The sequence below is a fragment of the Coffea arabica genome, chromosome 5c (genome assembly GCF_036785885.1).
Source record: "Coffea arabica cultivar ET-39 chromosome 5c, Coffea Arabica ET-39 HiFi, whole genome shotgun sequence".
NCBI lineage: Eukaryota > Viridiplantae > Streptophyta > Magnoliopsida > Gentianales > Rubiaceae > Coffea > Coffea arabica.
The window spans coordinates 11,015,542-11,032,428 of NC_092319.1; the positions used below are offsets into that span (position 1 = coordinate 11,015,542).

Sequence of the window (16,887 nt, forward strand, 5' to 3'; positions counted from 1 at the left end):
ATTGCTAATGAATGATTGCCACATCAATTGCAATGTATGAAGAAAAGAGATGACATGCTGTCAAAGATTACCAATGCCATATTTTGGAAAGCCGATACTGAAGGTCCTTGGAATCAATTAAGCAAGGGACCACAAGCTATGTTGTTGAAAGTTAGCAGGTCCCCTTGAGAAAATGGTTTCAAAATCCAAACTTTCTAGATTTCGCCTTTTATGTATTGGTGGTTGAAATTAGACTCTATGCAGTCGGAGATAGGCGAGGCTTTTGAAATGGGCATTTTGACTCCGAAGAAAAAAATTGCAAATGTAATTAGTTGAAGTTTGACTCTATTGGATGTTGGAAGGAACATAGTGATCTCTGAAGCATTGGTCTCTCACAAGAGATGATGCTATTGATCATGAAGTTTGGCACACTATAATTTGAAAGAAAAAAGAGAATTCATCAGTGTATGTGTAAAAGCAAAATTGTAGAGTTACCTACAAGTATCCCGTTGAAGAATTGGAGTTGCAACCCCCTTCGAACTACAATTTTCTTGTTGTATTGAAGGTTGAAGGGCCGGGTGTAAAGTGTTTTAAATAATTGTGTATTTTAAAAAATTTTGCCTCACATTGGAAAAACAAAGAGACTTTCAATCATTTTATAATGTTTAATTTCTTATTGGGTTTATGCTAAGGTGGTAACTAGTGTGGGCATGCACGCATGAAAGGGAAGTTGAGTCAGTCTATCCAATGCAAACGGATGGATTCCACCCTCCCACACAGTGCCCACGGTTTAAGCACAGCTCAATTTAGTTTCACAAATCAGGATTTTACCTTAAACTTTATGGATAAAGTTTTGACTCTTTCAAATAGATGACTCTTTCCTGATGCTAAAGTTTTATTTCCTAGCAACGTCCCTTTGACTGAAAATCAGGAAACTATTTGTTGTTTTTGTTACAAAAAATTAGGACTCCAACGTTTCTTTTGTTACTGGAATTTTATCTTTTGTCCAACATATCTTTCTTGAACCCTATAAATACCAAGTACTTCTAGTTTAGAAAGTACACTCACAACACAAAGATCTAGTTGAACTTTCTTGACCGCCCAATCTGTCGTCCTTCTCTTTATTCTCTTTTCTTCTTCTCAAATGAATTTATTCGATATTTGCTGTTCTTATTCAAGAAGAAGTCATGTTTAATTTTGGGAAAATATTTAAACCTCTTGAAATGGTTTCTTAGGATAGTGGTATTTAGCACAACTCAAACTTGTTCAAATTATGTTTTCAATTTTGTTAGCATTGTTTGGATTATTTTTCAATAATCTAAGAAACTATAGCCTCTAATAATGTTAGCACATCGCATCCATTATCAGCATTAGTTGTAGTTGCACTGCCATTAATAGGTAATTCTTGCTTACTACAAAATTTAAAACCTTGTTACCCTATTTTCATAAGTGCACGGTTCGTTTATTGAGTATAGAGATAATAGGTGTCGATCCCACAGGGATTTAGAATGTGGCAATCACTTGAGTTTAATTACTTGTTTTATTATCTAAACAATAAAAGTTTAAGGAAATAAAAACAAAGAAAGTTAATTAGGCATAAAATTGGCCATAGAAAATATTAGATTAGGCAGTACAACTGGCCATAGGACATAAGTAATAAATATAAAATTGGTCATTGGGTGGTAAAACCAACCATGTAGGTGGTATGTTGTAAGAAAATAAATAAAAGTAAAGAACAAGTTAAATTAGAATTGCTTTTAAAATCATGTAAGAGAGTTCTAGCGATTAGAATCCCTTATTGTATCAAGATTAAAAGTTAGTTAAGGTGATTATGCTTTATGCTTCAATGAATTGTTCGAGGAATAACTTCCAAATGTATGTCATCACTTTCGCCAATGAATATTAACTTTTTGAATCATCCTTCATCTATTTTTATAGAGAAAAGATAAGAAACAAGTTCAATAAGTTCAATAAAATTATTGTATGAATCCAATCAACCATTATTTATTACTTTCGTGAGAATAATGCTAATGTTTAAGAATTTAGATCTATTTGAAGGTAATTTTCATTGCTCAACAATTATCAAATTATTCATAGTTGATGGTCAAACAACTATAAAGCATAAGCATAAGTTCTCAAACTAACAAATCATGAAAAAACATAATCATTTTCTAACTACTTCAAATCAAAATTACAGCAAGTTCATCTTCACCTTAGGATATGAAAGAGTTTAGCTAGATATCATATTAGGAATATTTAAGTATGAAACAAACTTGTAACAAGGCATGACAAATAAGAACAAAAGACAAAATTTAGGAAGAAAAATTCTTATTCAATGTCTTGAAGGTTGAATCCTTGAATTCCTTTACAAGTTGATCTTTTAAATAAGTTTGGTACAAGAGCACTTTTACCTTTCTCTCAAAGTTCATAAACTAACTCTGAAAATTTGCAATATGAAGCTAGAGTTAAAACTACTTCTACCTCTATTTCTTCTCTACTTCTTCATATTAATTCATGCTTATAAGATGCTATAATATGCTCAAATCAATGAGATACAAGAGGTATTTATAGATGTTTTGAGAAAAAATGTGCTTATAATGTGGTTATAAAGTTGTTCTTCACTTTTCCAACTCAACTTAACTGGATCCAGTTGGATTTTATGAAAAAAAATTGGTCCACAAAGCTATGTGAAACAAGTTGCAGAATCAACTTGTAGCAGTTTCATAGGAATCCATGACTTGGATCTTCGAGATATACCTCGCTCTTCTTTTGTAGTCTACTCAAATTTCAACTTTACCCTATTTTTGGACCAATTTCAACTGTGATCATGGAAGTTAAATTAGCTCTTGTACAAAATATAAAAGTTGTAGTTATTTGAGTTAGCTTTCCAATGTACCAAGAATCATTTTATTTGGATCTCTATAGGTTGAGAAATGACCAAAATACTCTTGACTAGTCAATGTTCTGTTTCAGCTTTCAACAACAATTTTGTCTAACCGTATTTCAATATTTTGACTAGGAAAATCAATGAACTAGATTCCAACATCAGCATAAGAATTGTAGAGCTATGCTTCAAAATGGTTTAAGAATCATCTCAATATGATGTTTGTAGTTCAAGATATAGTCAAAATATCAAAATGTGTCAGAGTTTTTAAACTCTTCTTGATTTAAATCAATTCAAAAAATACCAAAACCCACAAAATCAACACAGATTTGCACATTAACCCACACTTTTGCATGTTTTGGTTAAGAAACATTACTTGAATGAAAAATAACTATAACGGAACTCCATTTCTTCCATTTTAACTTAAAACACATCAAAAATTTACCCTAAAACGTAACTAAAAATAGGTAAAATAAATGCTAATCAGCCATTTGCTAAGCCTGTTCCAGACATCTCCAAGACTGAAGTTTTCACTAATGAAAACTTGAAAAGGTGGCAAGAACATGTACAGTCACTGCTCAAAATTCATGGAGTTGCCTATGCACTAACTGATGCTCAACTTGCTACAATTGTTGATGCTAAGTCATAAGAGTCATGGCAATATGCCAATAAGATATGTTGACATACTATTTTACAAATGCTTTCTAATGAATTATTTGACGTATACTCCAGCTGCAAGGAAACCAAAACTATCTGAGAAGCTTTGACTACAAAGTTTACTACCAAAGATGCAATCAAACAAAAATTTGTCATAGGAAAGTACTACCAGTAGCAAATGACTAACAACAAGAAAATGAAGGCTCAAATCATAGAGTACCAAATGTTACTCGAAGATTTAAAAAATGAAGGCATCAGTCTTTGCGAGAAATTTGCTATAGGCATGCTAATTGAAAAGCTACTAGAATCATAGACTGGCTATAAAAATAACCTATAGCACAAGCAGAAGAATTACACCATTGAGGAACTTGTGAAACACATCCTCATTGAAGATTCCAATGGAAAGGAATTAACAGTTGCCAAAACCAAGAAAATGGGCCTCAGAGCCAACTTGGTACAAAACAACAATAAGAAGTACACTAACAAGTCTTAAAGTCACAAACTCAATAATCCCAACTTTAAGAAAAAGAGAGACAGTTGTTATGTTTGTGGAAAATTAGGACACCATGTTGTCCGGTGTAGATACAGAGACAGAAGTGATAAAGCAAATATTAATCCTCCTAAGGTTAATTTAACCGAAGGAGATGAAATAATTGCTGCTATTGTCTCTAAAGTAAACATTGCAGCCAATGTAAAAGAATGAGTGGTAGATTTTGGAGCTGCTCGGCACATATGTGCAAATCGAGAAGCATTTACCTCCTGTACTCCAATAGGGAATAATGAAGAAAATGATCTACCTAAAAGACTCACGAATTGCTAAAGTTCTGGGTAAGGGCAAAGTGCTCTTGAAACTTATTTCAAGAAAAACTTAGGCCTATAATGATGTGCTGCATGTGCTAAACATTCAAGCAAAATCTGGTTTATGTGGCTTTGTTAGGAAAATCTAAAAAAATTGTAATGATAAAAAAATAATGTGTTTGTGGGCAAATGCTATTGTAACCATGGACTCTCTATACTTAATGTTTCTATGTAATCAATCAAAATGCCTCTTGTTCTACTGATATAGCTGATTCAATTTCTATATGGCATGGTAGATTAAGGCATATTAATATTAGTTACATCAAGAAAATGCAATCATGTGGTCTAATTTCTGGTATTAATAATAATATGGATAAATGTGAAATATGTGTAAAAACTAAAATAACAAAGAAAAGTTGTGTATCTATCCAAAAAAACTGAATTATTAAATTTAATTCACATAAACTTAGGTGATTTAAAACAAACTATGACTAGAGGAGCTAAAAGATATTATATTACTTTTATACATGATTATTCTAGATATACCAAACTGTACCTACTTAGAAATAAAGGTGATCTCATAATACCCTTTTATCTTATAAGTTTGAAATAAAAAATCAACTTAATAAGAAAATTTAAAAAATTAGATTTGACAGAATGGGTGAATATTTAACTTTAGATAAATTTTGTGAACGTGAAGGTATAATACATGAAATAACACCTCCTTATTCACTAGACTCTAATGAGGTAGATGAAAGGAAAAATAGAATACTAAAAGAAATGATGAATTTCATGTTAGTTAGTTCTCATAATCCTAATAATTTGTGAGAAGACCTATATTAGTTGCATGTCACCTACAAAATAGAATTCCACATAAAAAGATTGGCAAAACACCTTATGAATTATGGAAAAAATATAAATCAAATTTAAAATATTTAAAGTATGGGGCTGTCTTGTTAAGAAAAGAAAATTAGGTTCTAAAACTTCTAATTGTATGTTTATTAGATATACTGAACATAGCGTTGCATATAAGTTTTCTGTTTTAAGAAATGATGTGCTTGATTATAATAAAATTATTGAAATAAAGAATGCTGAGTTCTTTGAACATATTTTTTCACTATTTAATAACATTTCTCATGCACCCGTTACAATAAATAGAGAAATAACCTCTGATAAAGAATTGAAAAGGAATAAAAGGTCGAGAAAAGAAATTTCTTATGGAAATGATTTTCAAACTTTCATTGTTGATAATGATCCTTTAACTTATTTTGATGCTATTTCTTCTTCTGATTGCAAGTTTTCGAAAGAAGGAATTAAATGTGAAATCGATTTTATTATGAAAAATAAAACCTAAATTTTGGTAGATTTACCCCCCGGTGCAAAATCTATTAGTTGCAAATGATTTTTAAAAGAAAATATAATTCTGATGCATTTGATGAATTTCACAAGATCTAATATATCTTATGCTGTGTGTAGATTGAGTAGATATACTCACAATCCCAATAGTGAGCATTATTTTGCATTAGTTAGACTAATGAAATTTTTGAGAGGTACTATGAATTCTAGTATCTTGTATTGTGAATTTTTCACTGTATTAAAAGGGTACAGTGATACTAATTGGATTTTTTATTACAATAAAACAAAATCCACTAATGATTATGTGTTCACCCTTAGAGGTGGTGCAATAGCATGAAAATCAGCTAGACAGACAATCATTGCTAGATCAAGTATAGAATCAGAGTTTATAACTTTGAAGTTGGCTGGTTTTGAGGCCGATTGGTTGAGAAATTTTTTAGCCAATATTCATCCAACTAAGGATCTATTGCCTCTTGTGTCCATATGCTGTGGTTGTCAAGAAGCAATTGCTATTGCTAAAAACAAGTCCTATAATTGTAAAAGTCGACACATGAAATTGAGATATGATGTCGTAAAGCAGCTGCTTAGAGATGGAATAATTTTTATTGTTTTTGCAAATTCAGAGTTGAACTTAGCCAATCCTTTGACTAAGCTTCTAGGAAGAAAAGTAATTCTTTAAACTACAAGGGAAATAGGGCTTAGGCCAACAAGTTATCAATAAAAATGGTAACCCAAACTATGTGATTGGAGATCTCATAAAGTAGGTTCATATAGATAATAACAAGTCAATATTAACTGTAAGCACTTCGAATTTAAGTGTTTTCTGTGGTGAGTGCTTTACCTGCTAGTAACTATGATGTTGAGTTTAAAACTCTTATCGAATTTATATTCCTTTGGGATGGTGTATTTAAGCAGTGTACACTTGATGAATTCACCTATATAAGAGTGGAGTAGAGTCGCTTCTATAAGATTTTTTGGCTGAATCTTTAGAGCTTTCATGAATAATCAAGTAGGCACACAGCCAAAAAGAGTAAAACTGTGTTGAACAACAAATTATGGGTTGCAATGTTATTCATAAAATTTCTATCATACATCAGGAGCTATTTGTTAATAGAAATTTATATTTCACTAATAATTCTGTAAGTCATGTTTTGTCAATTTAAATTTGGTTCATGGTCCAAAAGACACCAAACTAATTACATTACACCCAAACAAATCCAGTAGATTATTTTAATTTACTCTTTTGTCCAAACTCTTTGGAAATAGGAAGATTGTTGTAAATAATTGTGTATTTCAAAATATTTTGTCCCACATTGTTCAAAATTAAAGAAACTTCCAATCATTTATAATGTTTAACATCTTATTGGGTTTGTGTTAAGTTAGTAACTAGTGTAGACTCACGCACATGAGAGAGAAGTTAAGTCGAGGCTATCCAGTGCAAACTGATGAATTTGTCCTCCCCACTGCGTTTGGGTTAAGCATAGCCCAATTTAGTTTTACTTCAATTCTATTTTGCAAGAATTTTCCTACCTGAAGCAAACTTTTATCTTTACGTTTACGGTCGAAAATTAGGATTTCATCTTAAACTTTATGGATAAAGTTTTGACTCTTTCAATGGATGACTTTTTCCTAATGATAAAGTTTTATCTCTTAACAACGTTTTTTTGACTGAAAATTAGGAAATTATTCGTTGTTTTTGTTACAAAAAATTAGGACTCCAACGTTTCTTTTGTTACTGGAATTTTATCTCTTTTCCAACTTATCTTTCTTGAGCCCTATAAATACCAGCCACTCCTAGTTTAGAAAGTACATTCACAGTACAAAGATCTAATTGCACTTTCTTGATAGTTCACTCTTTCCTCCTTCTTCTCTCTCTTCTCTTTCTCCTTCTATATGGGTTTATTCAATATTTACTGTTCTTGTTCCTTCTTATTTACAAGAAGAAGGCTTGTTTAATCTTGACAAAATATTTCAACTTCTTGAATAGTTTCTTAGGATAGTGCTATTTAACACGACTCAAACTTGTTCAAATTATGTCTTCAATTTTGTTAGCATTGTTCGGATTGTTTTTCAATACAAAGTACTCCTTTAAGTTGCTACAAGACGATGCAATAACAAGAATGATCAATGTCACCGGCCCCTTATAAGATGAAGCTAGACTAAGAAAAAAATAATAATAAAGAGAGAAAAATTTAGTTTTGTGTGATGTAAGCCAAAAAAAAATGGAAATGCAGAGACAAGTTGCTTACTTGGGAACTGGAGTTTTAGTGCCATTCTTTGACAGTGTCCCAAGGTTGGTTTGATTTTCAAAGCAGAGTTGATGCTCTCTTTACATAAGAGTTGAAGGCAATGTTTTCAGAACCGGACCGTACCGGCCGGTTGGACCACAAACAGGACATGTCCGGTCCAATCTATTGCCAAAGTTGGAAGTTAATGAAAAATCGTCAGAAACCGGACGAATCGTTAAAAACTGTATAGATCGTAAACTGGCGGTTTTTAAATTTTTCAAACATTGTCACCCTAAATTTAAAAACAATAACAAGAATAGGGCTGTTGGGATTCAAACCCAGGTCTCCACGGCCATAACAAAGAATTCTTACCACTAAACTATAGCCATAGGACAAGTCCATTTTGTGTAGAACTCTACTTAACTTAAGTGAAAAAAAAATTAGATTAAAACAAAAAAAAGAAACCCTAGCACTGCGACACAGCAGACAACACCGCACTTTATTTTGCTTCACTTCCTCGATTCTCTTGTCTCTGCTTCTCCTCTCGATTTTTTTTTTCATTTTTTTCTTCGTAACCCTTCGACATCCAAATATCCACGACAAGATCTTTCCCAAGCCTTCACCATGATCATCGGGCTATTATCTTTAGCCGATTTATAGGCAAGTTGGAAAATTCAACTTTCATAAGATACCAGACGAGACTCGAGAGCTTTTCCATCTTGGTGAGTTTAATTTTTTTCCTTTTCAAGATTTTTGTTTTCTATATGTTCTTTTTGTAAAATTAATTGATGTTGAGCTATTTTGCCTTTTTTAGTTTTTTTCATATTTTCTTCCCTTTTCCCCCAATTTTAATCCTTTTCCTTATCCTTAATTGACGTTTTATTTTTGTTTGATTAGTTAAGGATGAAATTATGAATACTGAATTATTTTACAGTCATGTTTGGAGAAGCTATTTTTCGGATAAAGTATCAAATTAATGAAATTAGTTATGTTTGATTTTTTAATTTTTTTTTTCCGAAAAGCAATCTTTGGTTAAGTTTTGTCCAACAAGAATAATACACTGCCAATCGCTGTGAAAAGGTAAACATGTAAACCAATGGCATACGTGTTATACACATTGACTTGTTAAGTAGTGTCCGAATGCATGTTTCTTAGGCTATTAAGCTCTTAATATGTTGTTGGCTATTGAGTTCTTGTATGCTCAAAGAATCTGGCCGAGACTTGATATCCTGCTTCAGTTTAGTTTTTATAGAATTTGATGCTTAATGTTGTTCTAATAAGCTACTTAATATACAAACGCTAACAGTTGAGCTATTGGTGTGACTAATTGATCTTCTTGTATTACTGAAAATTTGTTAATTTTATTTTGTTATTGGTACACTATATTTTATAAATGAACTAATCATCTCTAAATTAACTATGTGAAGGATAAAGGATACCACTGCTAGTAGAAATTCACAATCTTCGACTATTGGAGCTGTCAATAGTGAAGAGTCAACAAGTCAAAATCATAGATAAAAGTCTGATATGGCATGGAATTATTGTTCGAAAGGTGTGAACAAGTAAGGAAAAAGAACTTTGACATGTGGGTATTGTTTTAAAGCAATTGCTGGTGGTGGTATTCACCAAATGAAATAGAATTTTGGCAAGAGAACAGGGCAGCATTGTTCCATGTTCAAGGGTTGACCCGGCAGTTAGACATGCTATTTTAGCATCTATGAAGAAGGAGCAGAAATCTAAAGAAAAGAAGGGTGATTTTGGAGTGAAAAATCCATTCGGCCGTACTACTTATGCTTTTAATGGTGATGAAGTCCAAGATATTCCTTCTTCCTCAGCAAATGAGATAGGTGCATCCAGTAAAGGAAAGAGAGAGGTCACTACTTCAACAGATATATGTGCTTTTAGTAAAGGTCGGCATGATACTGCTCAACCAACCATTAAAACTTGTTTGCAAAATAAGGAAAAATAGGAAAATATGGACATGGCTATTGCTCTTTGGTTTTATGATACTTGCATTCCTTTAAATGCTGTTAACTCTCCATATTTTCAAAAAACGATTGATCAAATAGCATCAATGGGTCATGGTTACAAAGGTTCATCCTATCATTCTTTGAGAGTTAACTTCTTGTGAAATGCCAAGAGAGATGTGAAATTAGTTGTTGATTCTTTTAGAAGTACTTGGCGGAAACTGGGTGCACTATAATAGGTGATGGGTGGAAAGACACTAGACAAGGACCATTGATTATTTTTTTGGTTTATTATCCTAAGGGTATTTCTTTCATTAAATCTGTGGATGCATCTGATATTGTAACAAGTGCAGAAAATTTGTGTAATTTATTTGCTGAAATTGTTGAGATGGTTGATTTAAATAATGTGGTGCATTTAGTTACTGATAATGCTAGCAATTATAAAGCTGCTGGGTTTTTGTTAAGTGAAAGGTATCCGAACATTTGTTGGTCACCATGTGCTGCACACTACATCAATTTGATTTTGAAAGACATAGGTGAGATGAATGATGTAAAAGCTCTAGTGTCTCTTGCTTCAACGGTGACCGTTTTTTTATCTACAACCATAAGTTCACTTTGAATTGGTTAAGAAAGACTGCAGGGTGGAAAGAAATTATTCATCTAATTGAAACTCGATTTGCAACTACCTCTATTGCATTAAAAAATTTGCATGATCATAAGAATAGTTTGCAATCTTTGGTTACTAGTAGGGATTACAAAAAATTTCTGAGAATAGAAAAAGGAAAAGATGTGAAGCAAATTGCTTTGGATGAAAGGTTTTGGAATAACTGTTTGATTATGGTAAGAATAATGGGCCCTATCATTCGTTTATTGCATATTTGTGATACAGATGAAAGGCCTTCATTGGGTTATGTTTATGAAGGCATGTTTAGAGTAATAAATGGCATCAAAAAACTGTTGCTGTTTACAAATAAAAAGAGATTGTACAAGCCTTATATTGACATCATTAATGATAGGTGGGATGGAATGTTAAGAAAAAGTTTACATGCTGTTGCTTATTATTTGAATCCTGCTTTGCAATATGAGAGTGTCAGATTTTGTACACATCTAGAGGTTATAAATGGTTTGCTTGATTACATTGAAACAAAAGTGGATTGGTGTAACCCTAAAAAATTATCACAAGAGGTTGGAATGTATCGAGAAAGACAAGGGAATTTTGGGCGCAAACTTGCTATTCTTACTAGCAAATCTAATCGGTCAGGTTATTTATATTTTTTTAATATCTAAAAATTGTGAATTTATTCTTTATTTTGGTCTAATATTTTAATATGATTATGACAGAAAATTGGTAGAAGTTATATGGTTGTGATGCTCCGTATTTGCAAAAACTTGCAATTAGAATTTTGAGTCAAACAACTTTTTCTTCTGGGTGTGAGTGTAATTGGAGCATTTTTTAACACATTCGCACTAAAAAAAGGAATAGGTTGGAGCACCAAAAACTTAATGATCTTGTTTATGCGCACTACAATTTGCGTTTGCAACATAGGTATAATTGATTTTTTACTTTATTTTTTACATTTTATTTTTTAAAGTAATATTAGATTTATAACTAATGTATTTTATTGTAGGTTTGATCACCAAAAGAGATCTTATGATCCCATTGATTGTGAATCTATTGATAAAACGGAATTTTGGGTCATAGAAGAAGAACAAGATGGTGAGTTTAATTATGATGAATTGGAGGAAGAACTTGAAGAACTTCCCAAGGATAATTCTCAACTAATTGAAGGTTGGTTTTACTATTAAAATAAATATATTTTTAGTTTGTAATATGAGGTGCTAAAAGCTCGCTTTTTAGTTTGAATTTTCTTATAAATATGGATAAATCCTTAATTGTTGCTTTAGTTATTTATTTAGATGATGAAAGTGAAGTTGGGGAAGATATGATATTGACTTGGAAGCATTTCAGCTTAGGCGCCTTTTGGATGGTGATGAAGATAATAATTGGTATTATAACATGTTAATTAGTGATGTTTAGTAGCAATTAATTCTTTATGTGTTTGGTTGTATCTTTATTTTTCAAAATTTCTTGCCTTTTTTCTTGAGTTTGAGCAATTAGATTTATATTTTTGTAATAAACTTTTAACTTTTTCAGGTTAATAAATTGATGAAGTTATGAAGGTGGTGTTGTTGCTTTGTGATGCCAATGATGGAATTTTGTTATTCAAATTGTTTGCCTTGAACATGAGTTGGATTCTTTTATGGACTTTTTTAGGATTGTAAAAGAGTGTCAACATTTATTTTTTTAATTTTATGTTTTTGTTTGTGAGAATTGGTGAACATTTGGACTATATCTATTTGTGTTTGTAATGAATTTATGAAAACTTTCTGTGAATTATGATATTTTAGTTATGTTTATCATTTTAGGTTTCATGTATAAATTTTAGGAAATTTATTATTATCTCAATTTAAATTTAGTTTTAAGTTATGTTGGTGAATGCATGTTAGGGACTTAAGTAATCAATAACCAAATTGGATTGTGCATCAGCCGCCAAGTTCAGGTGTAGAGTGAAGACTGGTGAAGTACTTAGTATTGAAGTTGCACCATGGGTGTTAAAAAAAAAAAAAAAGAAGAAGAAGAAGAGTATCGGTGAATCAGCCGGTCAGACCGTGAACCATCCCCCTCTCCGGTTCGCTGGCCGATCCGAGTTAAAAACATTGGTTGAAGGTCGATGGTTCTAGAAACTGAGATTTTAAGGCTCAGAATGTTGTAGAAATCTTCCAACTTTGGTAGTTACTAAGTTGAGCTTTGGTAGTTCATCAGTATTGCTCGAGTTGGTCATCGACTTTGGAGAATTTACCAACATAATATGCGAAGCTTTGAGGTGCTAATGTGACTTGAATTGCTGTAAAGATAATTACAATTAGTTAGTCTGCAAGAGTTTGATTGGTCATGCAATTCTATGACTTGCATTGCTTATATGAAGTAAGAAATGGCTCGATCCTCTTATTTTAAATTCTTGAACCGAGAGATCCATGAATCAGGATCGGCGAGAGTCATTGGTTCAAATCCAATAGTAGGTAGAACTTATTAGATACCGGAGTTTATGGTATCTAATAAGTTTTTTGACCCACCCCTTTTTTATGAATTACTCACATTTTTTTTGGTGGAGCTTATCGTCAGAAACGAATTAATTTTGATAGTCCTTTGTGGCTCCGGTGGCGACTAGACCAACACGTTATTGGTTCAAGAGAAATTCCCATTGAAGTTCACTATGAATCTTTAGGGATTTATTATGAGATTTATGGACACTATCTAATAGTAAAAAGTATAAAAAAAGAAATTCTTTTTCTATGTATTCAAACCACTGTTGGTCATATTTCTTGAATTGAGAGATCCATGAATCGTCTGAACTACTTCAATATCTGTTTTTTAGTTTCTATCCACAAAGTATTTGTGAATACATACAACTTTCCTTCTTCATTTCTTGGCAATGAACTCCAATTGGTGATTCCTCGTATAAGAAATTAGACTGGTCATCAGTGATTGTTTCTCCTGCGATTGGGAATGTCAAGTGCGTGGAAATGTCCCATTGCAAAGTGAAAAAGGAAAGCAAGTTTTCTAAGCCTTGTTTATCAAGCAATTCGGGCAGAATTTGAATCCCTTTCTTTCATGGCCAATCAATAAGTGAGGAGAAGGAAACTTCCGCCACTTGCCGTTTCCATGGTTGCGGCCTTGAAGTTAAAGGCAGTGAAAAAAGGAAAAAGGAAAATCCGAAGTGGTCCTAAACGGAAGTTTAGATTGGTCACCAAACGGGAATTTTCAACTCATCCACTTGGGAAAAAAAAAACCAATTTGCAGTGAGGTATTTCGTCTCACTCTCTCATTCAAACTAGCAGGTTATACGCATTGCAAATTTCTGTGGAAATTAAGTACCCCGCGCATGGTCCATCATAGTCCACAATCGATCCTGCTTCCTTCGTGAGCTTTTTCTTGAGAGCCTCAAGTCGGGCTGGGCTATTGATTGGTCCATACACGGCTTTCAGAAAAATCCTGAGCTCTGAATTTTGGCAAATTCAAGGAATAACAAACTTCAAGACTCGTTTTCAATGCTTAGCAAGCTAGCTCCTCAACGATCCTTGAAGTGGGGCATTTGTTGGCATTAAAACTTTGACGTTGAATTGCTCAAAAAGATAATTAAAATATTTTTCTTGGTTAATTAATAAAATGCGCAATTCGAATTATAGCCCATTCATTTACTAAACAAGTCATTGGGCTAAACTAAATCTTAGCCCAAGTGAAAAGTTAAGACATAAAATTGATAAAGTCCAATCACACATTTTGGGCCATAGTGATGGGCTAACCTAATATCTTGTCTTGTTGATTATGCATAATAATGTCCTTGTAAGTGAATGAAGTAAGTTGCATTAAATAATTAAACTAAGGGTTAAAAACAAAAAAGCCCCCTGTGATAAGTCTAATACACAGAAAAGCCCCCCATGGTTTCAAAATATACAACACGGCCCCTCATGCTTTGAACTAAATTGTAAAGGTGACGGAATCCGTTAAACTTAACGGAAATTGTCAAAATGACCAAAATACCCTTACATAATTAAACAAAAGACAGCTCAAAAAAATCATTTGTTTTATTTTTTAAATAGAGAGAATTGAGAGTTAAGGGGTAGAATAGGTATATTTGATAAAAATTAGGTATAAAAAAATTTTTTTAGGTTCCAATAAGTCATTTCCGTTAAGTTTAACGGATTCCGTCACCTTTACAATTTAGTTCAAAGCATGAGGGGTCGTGTTGTATATTTTGAAACCATGGGGGGCTTTTCTGTATATTAGGCTTATCACAGGGGGTTTTTTTGTTTTTAACCCTTAAACTAATTACTACAATAGCTAAGAGTACTTGTGAAATCATTTTGTTGTTGCTCCTTTTCTTGAATTGGATTGAACTATAATAAGAAAATTAATTTCAAGAAAGATCAGTGATATTTTTAAAATTTCGGTGGAGTCGAAAATCCCTAGAAATATTCATGAAATTATGCACATATACATACCATCAACTTGTCCTAGTATTTATTGCTCCATCTGTCCTAGTACTTATTGCTCCATCTGTCCTTCTGGGACCAATCGTCATTCTTGGATTGGGGGAGGGGGAAAGCTAATAATTACACAAGGAATTAATCACTAGAGTTAGATTATTTGAGAAATCATTACTTCAAAAATAAGCTAGGTATACAATCAAAAAAATATAAAGAAAGGATATTGTACTTTATCAGGTACGGAATTTAACTAGGATTACTCATTTATGCCTATTAATTTAGTAACTTTTTTACATTAGTGGCCTAATAGATACTATTTTAGACCAAGAAATTGAGTACGGGGAAGCTCAAAGATATATATTCCAAGAAAACAGAATTACGTCAAATGTGCAAAAACGTAAATTTTAAATTTCAAAAGATATTATGTGACGTACATTTACAATCATTGGTATAACAAAATTCTTATACTAATTGTATAAGAAAGACTAATCCATTATTAGTATTTATATTAATTAGATATATAAATCATTTTTAGCCTGCATCCATCTTCTTGATTAATTCTCTGAGACCAGGTCAGCTACTACTAGTAAGATATCACTCGGGCATTTTGTATTATTTACATCCTTTATTGCTCGGCATCATCATTCATTAAATATGTATTAATGGCAGAAATTACACCAATTGATACACAGATATCTAAAGAACAAAACTTTTTACTATAGATCTGAAATGTTAAGGGAATATTACACTGTAAAACTTTAAAAAAAAATGTTTAAAAGATAAAACGATTATAATCTCATTATCATTTATGTATGTTTTCAATCGCACTGCTTCCACAGTAGGACACGCGGCTGTTTAGACAGAATTGGTCATATTTTATCTACACAATACTTGCATGTGAAGTGTGGAATGTAGACGAACCAACATGCATGTTTAACCATATGAAGGCATACGATAGAAACGTGGTATGTTTTTTTACACGTAGAGCTCGTTCGATGAACTTAGACTAATGTCTTTTGCAGGTCTTAGGTCAGACATATCCAGACAAATATGATGGACAGAATTTGGCTGAATGGACAAAACTTACCAGAATACGGAAAATTGTAGTGAATTTGAGCAATTTTCATGTAATTCAAATGTGATTCTTGTAGGGTTTTGGAATAAAAAAAAAAAAAGTGCATTCAATAAGTACCAGAATTGCGACAAACAAAAAAACAATAAGTACTAGAAAACTTTCCTGTCTTCATCTACATGTACGAATTGCATGGTTCACGAGGGTTGGCATGTGAAGTATGCCGAAAACCATCAAGTACAACCTACATAAAGCAGGATTTTCAAGGCAACATCAAGTTCGCGGTTTCCAGTGTCTCAAATAAGCCTCTCGAAAATGTATCTTGGGATGTATTTAGATGTTTGTTATTAGAAAATTGGTTTAATTTCTTTAAAACAGATTTCTTGTTTCGTATGCAGGTAACTAGTTTCCTAATTGTTTAGTTACTTGGAGAAGTTGTCGAGTTATTTCCTATTCTATATGAGATTAGGTATTAGCAGTTATTTCCTGAGATGTTGGTTAAGTAATGTATCTTATACATAGGTGGGGGTTGACATACTACAAAGTGACACACGAGGGCAACTTGTAGTCTTATATATGGGATGAGAGAAAGGGTTCTTGAGAGATAAAATATGATATGTAAGGGTTGGGTTTGAATTCAAATTGTATTCTTGTGTAAGATTTTCCTCTTATAATAGAGAACATAGGTTTTCTTTTCATGGATATAGACTCAATGATGGAGTTGAATCACGTTAAATCTTGTGTGTTATTTATTTTTCATACTTGTGGTTTGTTTCTTATGAAATTGTTGTGTTTATGATGCATGTCTTAATAGTTGTATATTCCGCACTTGGATGCCAACAAGTGGTATCAGAGTTTCTAGTTGCAATACTAGGTTACTCATGGGTAAGTAGAATC

General features: G+C 32.3%; 1 long non-coding RNA gene across 2 annotated transcripts; it reads left to right on the forward strand.

The window, feature by feature from the left end:
* Nucleotides 1–8,223: 8,223 nt before the first annotated feature.
* On the forward strand, nucleotides 8,224–12,255 carry LOC140007435 (uncharacterized). Of its 2 annotated transcripts, none has more exons than XR_011814748.1 (5): nucleotides 8,224–8,624; nucleotides 9,330–9,812; nucleotides 11,498–11,658; nucleotides 11,775–11,876; nucleotides 12,025–12,255. It is a non-coding gene; the product is annotated as an uncharacterized lncRNA (long non-coding RNA). The 2 variants fall into 2 exon arrangements; XR_011814747.1 differs by having other exon boundaries at nucleotides 11,787–11,876.
* Nucleotides 12,256–16,887: the final 4,632 nt, after the last annotated feature.